This window comes from Bos grunniens, chromosome 29, assembly GCF_055505025.1.
Source record: "Bos grunniens cultivar Pamir isolate PY7600 chromosome 29, Bosgru_T2T1.0, whole genome shotgun sequence".
NCBI lineage: Eukaryota > Metazoa > Chordata > Mammalia > Artiodactyla > Bovidae > Bos > Bos grunniens.
This window is the reverse complement of record NC_141193.1, coordinates 43,367,637-43,386,421: the sequence shown is the minus strand read 5'-3', so window position 1 is coordinate 43,386,421 and position 18,785 is coordinate 43,367,637. Positions and strand designations below refer to the sequence as shown.

Here is an 18,785-nt window from a genome sequence, read left to right as displayed (position 1 = left end):
GTCTGTTGAAACATACTTTTAGTTTTCAGTTCAGTTCAGTTGCTCAGATGTGTCCAACTCTTTGGGACCCCATGGACTGCAGCATACCAGGCTTCTCTGTCCATCACCAATTCCTGAAGTCTGCTCAAACTCATGTCCATTGCATCGGTGATGCCATTCAACCATCTCATCCTCTGTCATCCCCTTCTCCTCCCACCTTCGGTCTCTCCCAGCATCAGGGTCTTTTCAAATGTGTCAGCTCTTCGCATCAGGTGGCCAAAGTACTGGAGTTTCAGCTTCAGCATCAGTCCTTCCACAGAACATTCGGGACTAATTTCCTTTAGGATGGACTGGTTGGATCTCCTTGCAGTCCAAAGGACTCTCAAGAATCTTCTCCAACACCACAGTTCAAAAGCATCAGTTCTTCGGTGCTCAAGCTTTTTTTATAGTCCTTCACATCCACACTTGACTACTGGAAAAACCATAGCTTTGACTAGACAGACCTTTGTTGGCAAAACAATGTCTCTGCTTTTTAATATGCTGTCTATGTTGGTCATAGCTTTTCTTCCAAGGAGCAAGCATCTTTTAATTTCATGGCTGCAGTCACTGTCTGCAGTGATTCTGGAGCCCAAGAAAAGTAAGTTTGTTGTTTCCCCATCTACTTGCCATGAAGTGATGGGACTGGATGCCATGATCTTAGTTTTCTGAATGTTGAGTTTTAAGCCAACTTTTTCACTCTCCTTTTTCACTTTCATCAAGAGGCTCTTTAGTTCTTCTTCACTTTCTGCCATAAGGGTGGTATCATATGCATATCTAAGATTATTGATATTTCTCCCGGCAATCTTGATTCTAGCTTGTGTTTCATCCAGTCCAGCATTTCACATGATGTATTCTGCATATAAGTTAAATAAGCAGGGTGACAATATACTGCCTTGACATATTCCTTTCCCAATTTAGAATCAGTCTGTTGTTCCATGTCCAGTTCTAACTGTTGCTTCTTGACCTGCATACATGTTTCTCAGAAGGCAGGTCAGGTGGTCTGGTATTCCCATTTCTTGAAGAATTTTCCAGTTTGTTGTGATCCACACAGTCAAAGGCTTTGGCATAGTCAATAAAACAGAACTAGATGTTTTTCTGGAACTCTCTTGCTTTTTCAACGATCCAACGGATGTTGGCAATTTGATCTCTGGTTCCTCTGTCTTTTCTAACTTCAGCCTGAACATCTGGAATTTCATGGTTCACGTACTGTTGAAGCCTGGCTTGGAGACTTTTGAGCATTATTTTGCTAGCATGTGAGATGAGTGCAACGTGAGATGGGCACAATAAAGGACAGAAACAGTATGGACTTTTAGCATTAGAAACCCCTTTATTTGCTATGGGAACTAAACAGTAATTCTCTAAAAATCAGTCTGTATCACTGCCGTTTTTAAAGACTTAAAGTAATCAGATACTTCTACATAATTATGTCTAAAAGTCATTCTGTCAGGCAAAACTCCAGATTAATCACTCACTATGCATTTTCAAAGAGCAGCAGTTAAAGGCATAGTCTATTACTACTGAAGATTAAAAACGTTGTGGAATTAAAAAATAATTAACCCAATTATGTAGGTAATTCCTGGAGAAGGAAATGGCAACCCACTCCAGGATTCTTGACTGGAAAATCCCATGGACAGAGAAGCCTGCCAAGCTACAGTCCATGGGGTCGCCAAGAGTTGGACATGACTTAGCAACTAAACCACACCACCATGGAGGTAATAACAAATATCAAGTTTATCTGAAATTAAATTGCTTTTTAGAACATATATTCATGTAACCACTTTTTTCTGGCTTTATACTAATGGCTCAAGAAACTGGCATCTTTTGTTCTCAGTACTCCTAGGGCAAAAACATTAATAGCTGTCAGTCATTATCAGTCTTAGGAAAGAGCACATGCATCCGAGTTTATACTGCGTCCTGCACACCCAGCCTAGCGCTGAGCACACAGAGGGAGAAATGGAATAAGAAGCACTGGTTTTACATGCCAGGTACTTGGATCTTTAATCCCACATCTATCTTTTCAGCAAGACACTTAACTCCTCGGCACCTCAGATACTTCTTCCACCAAGTGGGAAGATGAATAAAACCTTCTCTGTCTGCACCGAGTGTGCCTACGAGGACCAAAAGCGGTGGCAAAGTGCCGTATCCCATGCTGTGAAGAGACTTGTTGACGGCAGCAGTCAGTGCTAGCACACTTACTACACTGATGCTTAATAAATGACTTCTGATTTGGGTGATATAAAGCAGCTGGCATCCCCTCCCAGGCAAGCAGGGGGCCAGGTTAACCATGGAACGGAGGGATCAAAGGCTGAGTCCTGGATGAAAGCAGCCAAGGAAGAAGAGACTGTTCAAAACACCACTGTTCTGGAGTGAAGGGTCTGCAAAGAATGACAGTCAGAAGTCAACTGGATCTAGGAAGCAGAATCCAAAGACAGTCACACCCTAGGTATTAAAGATTTATGGAGACTCAAATTCCTGCCCAACGAAAACATTTCTCGTCACTTACAATTCACAGAACCCTGATTGTGGTGGTACCCTTTAAAGCATTATAATAGGTACATGTGATTATTACAGATTATATTGAACAGCCTTCCACCTAATACTACAAGTTCAACAGTGAATAAGAAACTAAAACCTAAACAATCATACCTAATAAGAGGGGACTCTCAGTTTTAGTTTTTTCCTCTTTATTGTCAGTTTGTTGTTAGTAACTCACTGAACATAAAATGGAATTATGCACCAAGTGTCATCTAAAGGAATACAAAAGAAAATCAGACACAAAAACCGTCCTTAAGGAACTTAAACACTAGCCAGAAAGGTAAGGCAAACTAACAAATGCATTTTCAGGAAATACTCTTAGAGAGTATAAATACTGTGCTGTTACATTGCTGAAAAAGAAAATGACTTCCAGCTGGGGAAAGAAACATACTTTACAGAGGAGGTAGCAACTGAGATGGGTCTTCCTTGAGGAATGAGTAGGATTTGAGTATGAAAAGTGGAAAAAACAGGAAAGGGCATAGAGTTCTTTTCAACAAATATTTACTTGCTACTGGATCTTTCATCATCTTTTGACGTGGCGGAGCTAGCTATAACCATCTGTTTTTTAGCGTTCTGTGAGGTAAGCAGACATCTTGATTCCTTTCTCGTTTGGCGGTGGTGGTGAGAGAAGGGACTGTCGTATTCTGCAAAGTCTGGGAGTTTCCCTCCCCATGGAGTTGCACAGCCCAGTAGCAGCAGAAAAGGGAAACACCTTCATACACTTTCACCGTAATTCTTTGGTCTTAAAATGGTAAATTTGCCTTATTTAAAATGTGAATTTACTACGGGGCCTTAGTAATAAGCCATGTTTAAGGAAACTATAGAAAAGACTATCCCTAGTATATAACGTGATTTTCTTCTCAAGGGTTTTTCTTCTACTTAGCATTTAGGTGAAAATATAACACAATGGTTTTTAAAAAATACTAAATAGGACTGCTAAAACAGTGTTGACAAAATCCATGCAAAATAAAGCTAAGAACAGCTCTTAAGGCAGCAGAATCAGTATTTTTTAAATGCAAGATAAACAATGCTGTAAGACAGCTGTCAGAACTAAAAGATCTGGAACTAAAATGTGATTAACTGGAAATTCTTATTTGCATTGATAGTCCTCCACTTAATCCACCTGGCTTTCTACTTCATCAAGTGCAACCCAACATCACAAGTCTGAGCGATGAACAAGAAACCGTAACTTAAACACAGATACAGAAAATGCTTTTGTTTATTTTCCTCCACCTAATTTGAATACAGAATTTTAAAAAGAGACATAGAATGCAGGTCACAAAATACACATTGTATACACCTACTCTTAAAAGGAAATACAAAACATACATATATATTTCACTTTAATATATAAATTTACCAAGTCTGCATGGGCAGAATAAAGATTTCACTTTAAAGTTTTTATTTTTGACAAATGTTTTTCAATTGCTTTTTTTTTCGGCCACACCACATGGGCTGCAGGATCTTAGTTCTCCAACCAGGGATCAAACCCTTGGCTCTTTTAGTGGAAGTTCAGAGTCTTAGCTGACTTTGAACTTTGATAAAGGACTTTTCAACTTCTTTCTTGGAATTTATTAAAGATAGTAAGATTTATTACTCCTATTTCAAACCCTCCATGTTATCAATCTTCTCTTTAACATAAAAATTGGAAACTTAGTTCAAAAGGAACTAAATACTTCAACATCATACAGACGTGAATATGGATGAATCTGGGGGACTTAGTTTCTAGTACCACAGGGGAGGAGCTTGCAAGTTGCCCCTCCAACAGAATAATTAAAAAGTTGAACAAAAGAGACGCAGATGTAAAGAACAGACTTTCAGACTCTGTGGGAGAAGGCAAGGGTGGGATGCTATGAGAGAACAGCATTGAAACATGTATATTACCATATGTAAAACAGATGACCAGTGCAAGTTCGATGCATGAAGCAGGGCACTCAAAGCCGGTGCTCTGGGACAACCTGGAAGGATAGGGTGAGGAGGGAGGTGGGAGGGGGGTTCAGGATGGGGGCCACATGTACACCCATGGCTGATTCATGTCAAGGTATGGCAAAAACTACCACAATATTGTAAAGTAATTAGCCTCCAATTAAACAAATTCATTAAAAATAAAAAATTTTTTTAAATTGAACAAAAAAACCAACAACTCTTGGAAACAGAGCAAACCACTCCCCGAAAGCTGGAGAAACAGACTAGCAAATACAGAGAATCACATATTACCTCTATAGAGACTCAGAGTAGAAACCATGGGAACCAGTGTGGAGTAGGAAAATCTATGCTGTAACCAACTGAACCGCAAAAGGCTCAGTGTACACAAATTGGAGAGTTAAAAACTCTAGGGGTACCAGTCATAAGGGGAACTTCACACTTCTGTGAGTCTTATCTCCATGAGCTTAAGTAGGTTCTCACAGCAAATAGAGAAAAAAAATCTCCTCCCGCTTCAAATCATGGGGAGGGGAAAAGGAACCACTTTAAAATAAGCCAGAGCACTCTGTTCTTAATAAAACCAGCCTTCAGGGAAAACTATATTAACCAGAGTCTACCCTGATGGGTGCTTCCCAGGTGGTTCAGTGGTAAAGAATCCACCTGCCAAGCAGGAGATGCAGGTTTGACCCTTGGATTGAGAAGATAGCCTGGAGAAGGAAATGGCAACCCACTCTAGTATTCTTGCCTGGGAAATCCTATGGACAGGAGTCTCGTGTGCTATAATCCATTGAGTCATAAAGAGTTGAACACAGTGATTAAACAACAACAAAACCTCATGGGTATCACGAGAGCCTAGAATAACCCAACTCCAGTCTACACGAGCCGTCCTGCCCTACCTAAGGGGGAAGTTACCAAAAAAATGAAAAACACCTGCAAAGCTTACAGTCCAGAGCACAGGCTTACTGAAGGACTATAGATTGCTTCATCCCCTACCCCCCCACCCCCCACATCTCAACATCACATTACTAAAGTCATATTTACAATGGTTCCTTTTACCTAGTACATCATGTCCAACTATCAAGAAAAAATTACAAAACATACTAAAACATAAAAATCACAGAATGAAGAGACAAAGCAAGCACCAGAACCAAACACAGCAAAGATGCTGGAATTATCAAACCAGGAATTTAAAACAACTACGATTAATATGCTAAGGTGTCTGTCTAATGGACAAAAGAGTCTACATGCAAAAACAGATGGAAATGTGAGCAGAGAGATGGAAATCCTAAGAAAGAACCAAAAAGAAATGCTAGAGATTTAAAACCCAAACAAACCTAGATTGTAACAGGAATGAAGAATGCTTTTTTGATAGACTTATTATATAGTAGATATGATATGGCTGAGGAAAGAGTTTCTGAGCTTGAGGACGTATCAGGAGAAACCTCCAAAAGCTGAAAAGGATATAGAAGAATTAAAACAAAAACAGAACAGAATATCCAAGGGCTGTGGGCAACTACAGAAGGCATAATATCTACATAATGGGGATACCAGAAGGAGAAGGAAAAAAGGAACAGAGCAAATATTTGCAACAATGACTGAGAACTTCCCCAAATTAATATCAGAAACCAAATAATAGATTCAGCAAGCTCAGAGAAAACTAGGCAGGATAAAGGCCCCCAGTTCAGTTCAGTTCAGTCTCTCAGTCATGTCCAACTCTTTGCGACCCCATGAATCGCAGCACGCCAGGCCTCCCTGTCCATCACCAACTCCCGGAGTTCACTCAGACTCACGTCCATCGAGTCAGTGATGCCATCCAGCCATCTCATCCTCTGTCGCCCCCTTCTCCTCCTGCCCCCAATCCCTCCCAGCATCAGAGTCTTTTCCAATGAGTCAACTCTTCGCATGAGGTGGCCAAAGTACTGGAGTTTCAGCTTCAGCATCATTCCCTCCAAAGAAATCCCAGAGCTGATCTCCTTCAGAATGGACTGGTTGGATCTCCTTGCAGTCCAAGGGACTCTCAAGAGTCTTCTCCAACACCACAGTTCAAAAGCATCAATTCTTCGACGCTCAGTTTTCTTCACAGTCCAACTCTCACATCCATACATGACCACTGGAAAAACCATAGCCTTGACTAGACGAACCTTTGTTGGCAAAGTAATGTCTCTGCTTTTCAGTATACACCCCCCAAAAAAAATACACCTAGGTATATTATTTTCAAACTAGAGAAAATCAAAGATCAGGGGGGAAATTCTGAAAGAAGCCCAAGGAGAAAAATAATTAGTAGAACTAGCCTCCTTAATTATGCTCCTTAATCTTAAACAGTAACAGTACTATCTTCCAAAACACATTTTTTATTGTTTTAACCACTACTTTTTTATTTTTTAATTTGCATACAATGAAATTTACAGTTTGCAGAGTTGTGTCCCTGCCACCCAGTATCACAATACAGAATAGTTTTGACCTTCTGTAATCAGCCCCTCTTCCACCTTTAATCTCAAGCAACCACTGATCTGTTCTCCCATCCCCTAGAGTTTTGGCTTTCGCAGAATACCATATAAACGGAATCATACACTGATGATGAGGGGTTTCCTGAGCTTTATGAATATGTAGGTGTTTGTCTTCACCAAATTTGGAAGCTGTCAGCCATTTCCTCAAATATTTTTTCTTCACAAATCTCTTTGCCTTCTCTAGTATATATAAGACACAAGTGTGAGACCTCTGCTATTGTCCTTTAGGTTTTTAAGCTCTGTTTATTTTCTTTAATCTTTCCTTATTATTTAGATTGTACAACTGAACTATCAAGTTTCTTCAACATTTCCTTCCTCTATCTTCTCCATTCTGCTATTGAAATCATCTAATGAATTCTTAGTTATTTCAACATTTAATATTATTATTTGAGCTATTTTAATTTTCTGTCCCCAGATTGCAACTTGGTTCTTTTTATAGTTTCTTTTTCTCATCTGGGAACTTCAGACTTTCCATTCATTTCAAAAGTGCTTACACACTTTTTACACTGGGTTACACAGTGTTTTACACAGAGTTTACACAGCATTAGAATGACTGCTCTGAGAACTTTTATTGTGTTTCCAACAGCAAAGTAATTGCGTAATTGGTACCTGTTGACTGCTGTTTGCCCCCACAATTGACTATGATTTCCCTAGTTTTTGGTATATCAAGCACTTCTGGACTATATCCTAGAGACTTAATTTTGACACTCTTAGTCATGTTAAAGACTCGTGGTTCTCTGCAGAACTGATCCGTCGTTTTTGTCATTGTGGTAGGCAATAAACGCTATTAGGTTCCAACCACAAGTCCCAACCCACCGTTTGTGGGCTGTGGTTTCAATATTATTTTCAGTTTTCCAAGTCTTTTCAGTATTATTTAGTCTCTCCCCATATGTGCCACCAAAGGGCAGTGGTCTATGCTATAGTTCAGTTCTCAAAACCTTAACGCTTCCTCAAATAAGTTCCACAAATGCTTAGCTCAGGAGTGAATTTCAGACTATATACGGATTTAGATCATCTTTTTCTCTGTCTTCTGCCTGTCCATGGTTTACTCACAGTCTGTCTCCCACATCCCTTTTCTCAATCCTCTGCCTACATTAAATTTTCTGATTCCCCATTCAGTAGCATATTTGTTGCAATGACATCTGCCTCAGGGATAAAGTGGTAAGGAAAACAAAGGTAGCAAAAAAGTAACACGTATTCTCTCCACACTCTTCGGACCACAGGAGACCCTTTGCCCAGCTTCTGATTAAAGAGAAAGATGATCTTTCAGGGTTTTAAATGGCCGCACAGTGCCACGGCCACCGCTACCACCCCTGGAGGACAGCCTCACGATCGGGGCCCACCTTCTGTCCCATCAGAAGGACAAAACAAAAAGAAAGGCTGATTTTATGCAGAATTTTCTGTATGTAAGAGTCCTATTTTCCAGGTCTCTGACCATACACAGAGGAAGATGGGGTTTCTCTTAGAGCTTTTTCTGGCTGGATCCATTGTGGGGATCGAGAATAGGGGGTTCCCTAGAGTTCAAGCCAGGAGACAGAGGATGGTGGGTGAGAGCGAAAAGGAAACTCACTGCTGATCAGTAACCAGTCCCAGTTTTGACTTCCTTCCCTACACCTCCTGCGATTATTTACTCTTCAGAGGTCTCATGGTAGCTCTGTGTGTTCTGTTCAGAGTTTTTAGTTGTAATCAGTGGGAGAGACAAGAATGTGTTTCCTCCTCCATCTCAGGAGAACTGGAACCACAAAATTTCCAGAAATAAATCCCTAACATTCACAGTCAATTGATCTGTGACAAAGGTGTCAAAGCAAATCAACAGGCAAAGAACAGCTATTTCAGCAAATGCTGCTGGAACAACTGGATATCCATACGCAATATAAATAGATAAAACTTTGCCTCACACTGTATACAAAAGCCAACTCAAAATGGATCACAGATCTAAACGTAAAACCAAAAATTATAAAACTTTTAGAAGAAAACATAGGAGTCTCTCAGTTAACTTACAAAAGCTTTCTTTTGTAAGTTATGTATTTTTTAAGTGATGATACCAAAAAACCCAACAAAGTAAACCTAATCAAAATTCAGACCTTTTGAAGAGCACACTTAAACAATAGAAAGACAGACAACAGACTAGGGGAAAAAAAATTTTTTTTCAAGTCATATATTTAATACATTTGTATCCAGAATTTTTTTTTTAAATCACCTCCTACAGAGGATATGGAGAGAAGGGAATCCTCTTACACTATATTGGTGGGAATGTAAATTGGTACAGCCATTATGGAGAGGAGTACGGAGGTTCCTTTAAAAAACTAAAAGTAGAGCTACCATATGACCCCCTCAATCCCACTCCTGGGCATATATCCAGAGAAAAACATGATCCAAAAGGATCCATGTAACCCAAGGTTCACTGCAGTCCTGTTTACAATAGCCAAGACAAGGAAGCAACCTAAATGTCCATCAACAGAGGAATGAATAAAGAAGATGTGGTAAATATACACAATGGAATACTACTCAGCTATTAAAAAGGTGAAATAATACCATTTGCAGCAACATGAATGGAACTAGAGTGTTAGATGAGTCAGATAGAAAAGGAGAGAAATATCATGACATCCCTCATATGTGGATTCTAAAAAAGAAATTATATAAGTGAACTTACTTACAAAACAGAAAGAGACTTACAGACTTAGGAAATGAACTTATGGCTGCTGAGGAGAAGGGATAGTTAGGGACTTTGAGAAGGTCATGTACCTACTTCTATATTTAAGATGGATAACCAACAAGGACCTGTTGTATAGCTCATGGAACTCTGCTCAATGTCATGTGCCAGGCTGGATGGGAGAGGGGTTTGGGGAAGAATGGTTATACGTATACGTATGACTGAGTCCCTTTGCTGTTCACCTGAAACTACCACAACATTGTTAACCAGCTATACCTCAATGCAAAATAAAAAAAGTTTAAAGTTTGCAAAAAAAAAAAAAATTAGCTCCTACAACTTGAGAAACACAAAACTTGGCAAAAGATTTTAAAAGACATTTTATCAAAGATATACCAGTGACTAAGAAGGACATGGAGAGATTCCCAACAGTCACTGCTGTTGTTTGGTTGCTAGGTTGTGTCCTACTCTTTTACAACCCCATGGACTGTAGCCCACCAAGCCCCTCTGTCCATGAGATCCCAGGTACGAATACTGCAGTGAGTTGCCATTTTCTTCTTCAGGAGATCCTCCCAACCCAGCGACTGAACCCACATCTCCTGCATTGGCAAGTGGGTTCTTTACCACTGAGCTACCAGGGAAGGCCCATTAGTCATTAGGTAAAGGCAAATTACAGCCACAATGAGATACAGCAACATATTTCTAGAATGGCTATAATCAAAAAGACTGGTAATACCAAATGCTGGCAAAGATGTTGACAAATTGGACCTCCTGTCCATTGCCACTTGGAATGTAAAATAATATAGCCACTTTTTCTTTAAAAGTTCCTCCTATTATAATAGGAGGGAAGGGGGCAGGGCACAACTTTTTAAAGAGTGACATAGCCCAAGGACACAACACAAACCTATTAAAATCAAATGGGTCCAAGATGGCAGACAAGTCAACTTCCACTAGACCTTGATTCTCAATAAGAAAGCTAAATGACACACTCAGAGGCACCACGACAGTTCTGAGGCACTGTCAAAAGACCAAGGAGTGGGCAGTGGCCCGATTCCTGGAAATCTCCACCCCTTTCCCAAAATAGTTGGAATAATCCTCCCAATCATTAGCATATGAGATTACCCAGCCCATAAAAACTAACCATGTCACATTTTCATGGCTACACTCTCCCTCTGCTATGGCCCACACTCTGTCTGTGGAGGGTGCTTTTCTCTGAATCTGAATAAACCCATTTCTTACCTATCACTTTGTCTCTCACTGAATTCTTTCTGCAACGAGATATCAAGATCCTGAGCTTCTTTCTTTAGGTCCTGAAACCAGGTACCATGGGTTTTGGCTTCGTTTGAGCCATAGCACATGGGTCAACGCCCTATCCAAGGTAAACGGTTTTAATATGACTGAGCAATTTCACTCTCAGTATCAAACCAAGAGACATTAAAACATATGTCAACACACAAGTCTTCTATGCAAATGCTCACAGAAATATTATTCATAATAGCCAAAAACTGGAAACTGTCCAGATGTTCATTAGCTGGTTAGTAGATGAACAAAATATTATCCACACAATGGAATACTACTCAGTCACGAAAAGGAAAAACTACTATGGATGAATCTCAAAAACGTGCTAAGTGAAAGAAGTCAGACACGAAAGAGTGTATATTGTGTGCGTGCATGCGTGCATGCATGCTAAGTCACTCCAGTCGTGTCTGACTCTTTGTGAAACTTGGACCATGGATAGCCCACAAGGCTGCTCTGTCCATGGGATTCTCCAGGCAAGACTCTGAAGTGGGTTGACCTGCCCTCCTCCAGGAAATCTTCCTGACCCAGGGATCGAACCTACATCTCTTATGTCTTCTGCATTGGCAGGCAGGTTCTTTACCGCTAGTGATACCTGCTGCTACTGCTGCTGCTGCTAAGTCGCTTCAGTCGTGTCCGACTCTTAGCGACCCCATGGACTGCAGCCTACCAGGCTCCTCTGTCCATGGGATTTTCCAGGCAAGAGCACTGGAGTGGGGTGCCATTGCCTTCTCCGTAGTGATACCTAGGAAAACCCATATATTGTATGATTCCATATATATGAAACTTTCAGAAAAAGGAAATCTATGGATTTGAGCTTTAATAAAGAATATATCTGTGCTTTGCTCCCTGTTCCTGGTACACAGCTTTAAACATCCTTGGAATTTCCTGAGTGGTATAAGTATCTGTTATGCTAATGAAGTGATTCATAGCTTTAGGATCTGGGCTGATCACCAGAAAGACCAACCACACCATTTAACACAAATCTCAAGTTCTGCCACATCCTTACTGTCTTTACATTGCAAACTCATCTATTGAGGATAAAGCCAAGAGTCAAACAAAGAAAGAAAAATAGATGTACAAACAAAATGGTAAAAATTATAATTGGACAGACATTTTTATAAAAAATTAAATTTTTTGGAAATTCAAAATGTTTAAGTTACTTGCTGCTAAACTCACCCCAACACTACACACAAAATTCATTTGGTATATGAAGTACAAAGAAACATTTTCTGTATATCTAAAGACTTGATTTTCAAAAGAGAGCCTACATTTGCTAATACTCTCAACCACATACAGCTATATAATCAAAGTAGGCAAGTTTAGGGGGAGGTAGTTTAGGGGGAGCAAGTTCAGGGGGAGTTAGTTGGAACTGGCCTTACCCATGTGGAAATAATTGCTTTCCTGGCCTACAGCTCTTCCTATTAGGATCAAAACAGACTGATGTTATCTTAAGAACCCTTCCAATTTTTGAAAAATAAAACCTAAGTGTTCCATAGTTAGCCAGATATTGTCCAGATATTGTTTGTTTTGTTTAAGGAGAAAATTATGGCACATTTATTTTTGTACTTAAATCAAAAGCAGAGTTACTATTATGAAGAAAATAAGGGCATTCTGAACGATAATTATCTCAGTATAGAAAGGCATATACAGAGTTGGTATAGACAAGGCCACCAAGCTTAAACACTGTGATCTGATATTATTAAAACCTCACCTTGGCCCATGGCCTTCTTTGTATCAGAATTTTCCAAATAAACTGTTGGTTCACCAAGAATATGAAATAATGTGACAGCATACAAATGGTGAGCCATTTAAATTCAATATAGTGACAAGGATAAACTATTAGAGCAAGAATCAAATACAAATTCTGAAGCTCAGTGTTTTACAATGCCATTCTGGCATGGATTCTAAATTTTCTAAGCACCTGCCAAAATATAACATGTTGTTTTGATTCATGGAATTGGAAAAGTGGGGGGAAAAAAATGAAGTCAGACACGTCTTTTGCCCCTGGCATTTCAGTATCTATACCATCTAGACTGATGGCTATTAAGAAACACAACTTTGTAAAAGCAAACAATATAGCCAACCCCAGACCTCCTTGAAGTCTCTTTTAATGTTTTGCCACCTTGAAATCATGACTAATGACTCCAGTTATCTCCAACTTTCTGTCCTGTAATCAAAACTCATTTCTTCCCACCTCATCAAGAGACAGAAATGGGCCTTCTTTATATATACCTTGTTTATTATAAACACTCCCTAGGCCTTAACCTTGCTCTCTCTATCCTTTTCTACATTTGTTTTCTCCTTATCAGGGTGTTATCCATTTTTCCCATATGCTTTTTTTAAGCTATACCCTACTTGCTTCTTGAAAGGAAAAAACAGCATAGTAACTTTTCTAGGCTAAACTCTAGTAGATTACAGTCACCTGTCAGCATCCACAGGGGACTGGCTCCAGAACTGCCACTGATGCCAAAATCCACAGATGTTCGGGTTCCTTACATAGAACAGCTTAGTACAGTCAGCCCTACACATACGCGGATGTGGAAACCACGAACACCGAGGTCCATCTGCATTTGCATGGTTTACCACTACGCGCAGAATGAGGAAATCCCTGCCAAAGGAAAAACAATAAACTTGAAAATATTATTTGGGGACACTCTAAAGTGGTCAGAATTTTTTTTTTCACCCTTAGTGATATGGGGATATGACAGGAAGCTAGTCAAGTTAACAAAGAGCATATTTCAATGGCAACAGATGTGTAAACTTATTTTCATATTTTCTTCCCATTAAAATACAGTACATAAATCAAAGGTGTTATAGAAGAGATAGTCCAATTTTCCTTGACAGGATTCTTCACTGCTGAGCCACCAGGGAAGCTCGCAGCTATTGGCATAGCTATGGATCCAAAATATCTGTCTCCCATTACCAACGGTTAGAGATGCCCATATACTCATGTTAATGTAGAAAATATATCATCCTACTTAACTCAATAAATAGCTATAATTTAATACAGGCTAATTCCTAATAGGCTTACTTTGTATTATTACACTAGCTGCTTTATAAATCTATTTTTCACAGAGTAAGACATGAGTGGGTGCTTTTAATCCTATTTAACAAAGACAACGGGACATTGCATGGCAAGGTCCTAAGTGACAGGTTTATGGACGCAGTCATGGGGCTGTAAAGTTTCCTGAGAGCTTAAACCATATTAGTCTTATTTATAGTTAAAATCCAGCACTTTGCATAGCGCCTGGCACTCAATTAATACTTAGGGAATAAAGGGAGGGGAAGTAACACTAGATCTGGTACCAGTGCCACGTGTTACATCTACCTTTAAGATGCGCTCAGTAAGTACTGTCACCGATTAAATTTTATAAGCCACTAGGTACCGGCACTCTACTAGCTTCAGAAACTTCACTATTGGAAATACTAATACACTGCTTATTAAAGACACATATTTCCTGTGTTTCAGTTGCTGCGATCATGTCCAACTCTCTGTGACCCTATGGACTGTAGCCCACCAGGCTCCTTTGTCCATGGGATTTTCTAGGCAGGAATACTGGAGTGGGTTGCTATTTCCTTCTCCAGAGGATCTTCCTGACCCAGGAATCGAACAAACGTCTCCCGCTTAGCAGACGGATTCTTTACTGCAGAGCTACCAGGGAAGCGCATATATTTCCAGAGGTGATATTAAAAGAGAAATAGTTTAAAAATATATTTTATTAAGCAAAAAAACAGATGTAATTTTTAAAATATAAATAAAAGTTTACTTCTAGGTTTCCTTTTATAAAGAATTTGCATTCATATTAAGAAAATACTTGATTTAAGTATTATATTAAATTGTATAATTTTAACATAATTTCAAGTGTTGGACATGTATCTAATATCTTAATGATCAATTAACTTTGTGACTAGGAGTGAATATAAATATGTATATTTTATAGACTCTTCAAGTACTCCTTAAGGCATGAAAAAATTTTGTTTAAAAATGTATCATTGTATTTACAAACTTTATGATTTTAGAATAATATAGCCCTAATATTTATATAGATATAAATCCACAAAGGTATTTATGATTATATTTATCTTAAACTGAGGGCTGCACTGCAGCAATTATACTAAAACTAAATATTCTATATGACTTTTTAAACAATCACATAGAAAGGCAAAAAAAGGTTTCCATTCTAATAAAACATGCAGAATACCTAATACTACACAGTAACATAAGACAAAAGTAAATACTGTGTCAAGTCCCATATCCACCTTTCCAAAACAACAACAAACCATGCTACAGTGTTCTATTTATGTACAAAAAAATTTAAATACCCCTCAAATTTCTTTCCTAGTTCTTTAACTGTTTAGTCTAACTCAAATTTTACATTCCCTGAATTCACAGAAGCCGTAAGATGGATAAATATTTCTCTAAGACAGTAGTTAATATTAGTAGCTAAGCTTTAAAAATCAGTGTTTTAATAAATATAGGTACTAGAGCTCTAGGTTAGATCTAACTGACAAAGTCTTTGGGGATGAAGCCCATGGACCTACAGTTTCACAGAGTTCCCTGGGCAATTCTTATACATACTCAAGGCTGAGAGCCACAAAAAAGAAAGGTTATACAAAGGTGTCTGGAAGCAGAAAATGTTAAAGCTAAATAGGACCATAAGGATCATCTAATCAACTCATTTTCCAAAGTTGTGAATTTGAAGTTGTGAGAAAGTAACTAAATTGTCCAAGATCGCATAGCTAGTAATGCCAGGAGGAGAAACAGGTCTAGGGGCGAGCAGACTAGTCTTCTTCTGCCGCACAAGGCTGCCTTCTCCACTTGGGAGGAAGAAAAAGTACTAACTCTTGACTATACCACAAGCTTAATCAGTATCATCATAAGCATTCAAATAGCAAATTCTCAGGGAAATGTGACTTTTGTAAAACACTGCTTCTTAAACCTCAAATATTTCCTTTGGAAAGAATGGTGATAAAAAGATCTAAAATGAAAAGTTGTTTTAATCTATAAATGAGCTGAATAATTATAAAGTGCCTGGAAAAGGCACTCAACAAATGTTTCTCTCCGTCAACAGCATGATCTCCTCCCTTCCTTTTTGATTCTACACCAAGATTATCTCTCCCTAACTCTCAACTATGTCCCTTTTTATATTGTTTCTCCTAACTGGCAACGCCTTTTGACCTCTTCTTCTTCAGCGATGCTAATAAATTTCTTCAGCACTCAATTTAAGATGTGCCTTCTAACGAATCTTCTGAACTAACTTACCCTACTCAAATTACTTGTTTCTTCCCTTATTATTTAAACTGATCATGCTTTTAAACCATATACTTGGTTATACCTCCTTTTGAAGCTCTGCAATTATAATTACTTCCCCCATTGCTTTGTACTTTTCAATCTTCTTCCATAATTAGAACTAAGTATCAGTGGGTTAGAATACAAGCTCCCCAAAGACAAGGATATTGGTCTGTTTTGCTTACTGATGGAATGCAAGCACCTAAAACAATGCTACCAGTCCATCTTAAAGGAGATCAGCCCTGGGTGTTCATTGGAAGGACTGATGTTGAAGCTGAAACTCCAATACCTTGGCCACCTGATGCGAAGAGCTGACTCATCTGAAAAGACCCTGATGCTAGGAAAGATTGAGGGCGGGAGGAGAAGGGGACGACAGAGGATGAGATGGTTGGATGGCATCACCGACTCAATGGACATGGGTTTGGGTGGACTCTGGGAGTTGGTGAAGGACAGGGAGGCCTGGCGTGCTGTGGTTCATGGGGTCACAGAGTCAGACACGACTGAGCAACTGAATTGAACTGAAGACAATGCCAGGAATATTAGAAGCTGCTGAAAAAATACTTTCGAGGATTATTTCTCCTTCCATTCATCAGTCTTTCTAACACAAAGACACAGATATGAAACACTAAACTTTTTGGAAAAATGAAGATAGATATGTTTGTACTTTAGAAATTTGCAAATTTTTTTAAAGTTAATAGAGCTGTAACAGATGAAATCAATCCGCTGACTATAGGAAGTCATTAACTTCTTCATTACATAATACTCTGTGATTCAGTGGATACACAATGGCAGCTAACACAGAGAAGATAAAGGCTTTACGTCTTTAAACTCCTAGAGTTTGAAATCCTACCTTTCTATGGTGAAGAACTGCTTAACTTTTCTCTCTTTTAAAACTATGAATTAAGAATAAAGTGAAAGTTGCTCAGTTGTGTCCGAATCTTTGAGACCCCATGGACTGTACAGTCCATGGAATTCTCCAGGCCACAGTACTGGAGTGGGTAGCCTTTCCCTTCTGGAGGAGATCTTCCCAACCCAGGGATAGAATCCAGGTCTCCCGTATAACAGGCGGATTCTTGACCAGCTGAGCCACCAGGGAAGCCCAATAATACTGGAGTGGGTAGGCTAACCCTTCTCCAGGGGATCTTCCTGACCCAGGATTGAACCAGGGTCTTTAGAACTAACACCCAAAAAAAGATGTCCTTTTCTTTATAGGGGACTGGAATGCCAAAGTAGGAAGTCAAGAAATACCTGGAGTAACAGGCAAATTTGGCCTTGGAATACAGAATGAAGCAGGGCAAAGACTAATAGAGTTTTGGCAAGAAAATGCACTGGTCATAACAAACACCCTCTTCCAACAACACAAGAGAAGACTCTACATATGGACATCACCATATGGTCAACACCGAAATCAGATTCATTATACTCTTTGCAGCCAAAGATGGAGAAGTTCTATACAGTCAGCAAAAACAAGACCGGGAGCTGACTGTGGTTCAGACCATGAACTCCTTATTGCCAAATTCAGACTTAAATTGAAGAAAGTAGGGAAAACCACTAGACCATTCAGGTATGACCTAAATCAAATCCCTTATGATTATACAGTGGAAGTGAGAAATAGGTTTAAGGGCCTAGATCTGATAGACAGAGTGTCTGCTGAACAATGGAATGAGGTCCGTAATATTGTACAGGAGACAGGGATCAAGACCATCCCCATGGAAAAGAAATGCAAAAAAGCAAAATGGCTGTCTGGGGAGGACTTACAAATAGCTGTGAAAAGAGAAGCAAAAAGCAAAGGAGAAAAGGAAAGATATAAACATCTGAATGCAGAGTTCCAAAGAATAGCAAGAAGAGATAAGAAAGCCTTCTTCAGCGATCAATGCAAAGACATAGAGGAAAACAACAGAATGGGAAAGACTACAGACCTCTTCAAGAAAATCAGAGATACCAAGGGAACATTTCATGCAAAGATGGGCTCGATAAAGGACAGAAATGGTATGGACCTAACAGAAGCAGAAGATATTAAGAAGAGATGGCAAGAATACACAGAAGAACTGTACAAAAAAGATCTGCACGACCCAGATAATCATGATGGTGTGAGCACTCACCTAGAGCCAGACATCCTGGAATGTGAAGTCAAGTGGGCCTTAGAAAGCATCACTACGAACAAAGCTAGTGGAGGTGATGGAATTCCAGTTGAGCTATTCCAAATCCTGAAAGATGATGCTGTGAAAGTGCTGCACTCAATATGCCAGCAAATTGGAAAACTCAGCAGTGGCCACAGGACTGGAAAAGGTCAGTTTTCATTCCAATCCCAAAGAAAGGCAATGCCAAAGAATGCTCAAACTACCGCACAATTGCACTCATCTCACACGCTAGTAAAGTAATGCTCAAAATTCTCCAAGCCAGGCTTCAGCAATATGTGAACTGTGAACTTCCTGATGTTCAAGCTAGTTTTAGAAAAGGCAGAGGAACCAGAGATCAAATTGCCAACATCTGCTGGATCATAGAAAAAGCAAGAGAGTTCCAGAAAAACATCTATTTCTGCTTGATTGACTATGCCAAAGCC

At 39.3% G+C, this 18,785-nt stretch overlaps 1 protein-coding gene and 1 long non-coding RNA gene across 3 annotated transcripts in view; both read right to left on the bottom strand.

Moving 5' to 3' along the window:
• Nucleotides 1-18,785, bottom strand: part of TMEM135 (transmembrane protein 135) — a 308,335-nt gene that overhangs the window by 130,756 nt on the left and 158,794 nt on the right. The gene's annotated exons all lie outside the window — the stretch shown is intronic.
• On the bottom strand, nt 1,323-4,949 carry LOC147342567 (uncharacterized). Its single transcript, XR_015157360.1, has 3 exons — nt 4,771-4,949; nt 4,438-4,511; nt 1,323-2,393 (listed from the first exon to the last, which is right to left on the bottom strand). It is a non-coding gene; the product is annotated as an uncharacterized LOC147342567 (long non-coding RNA).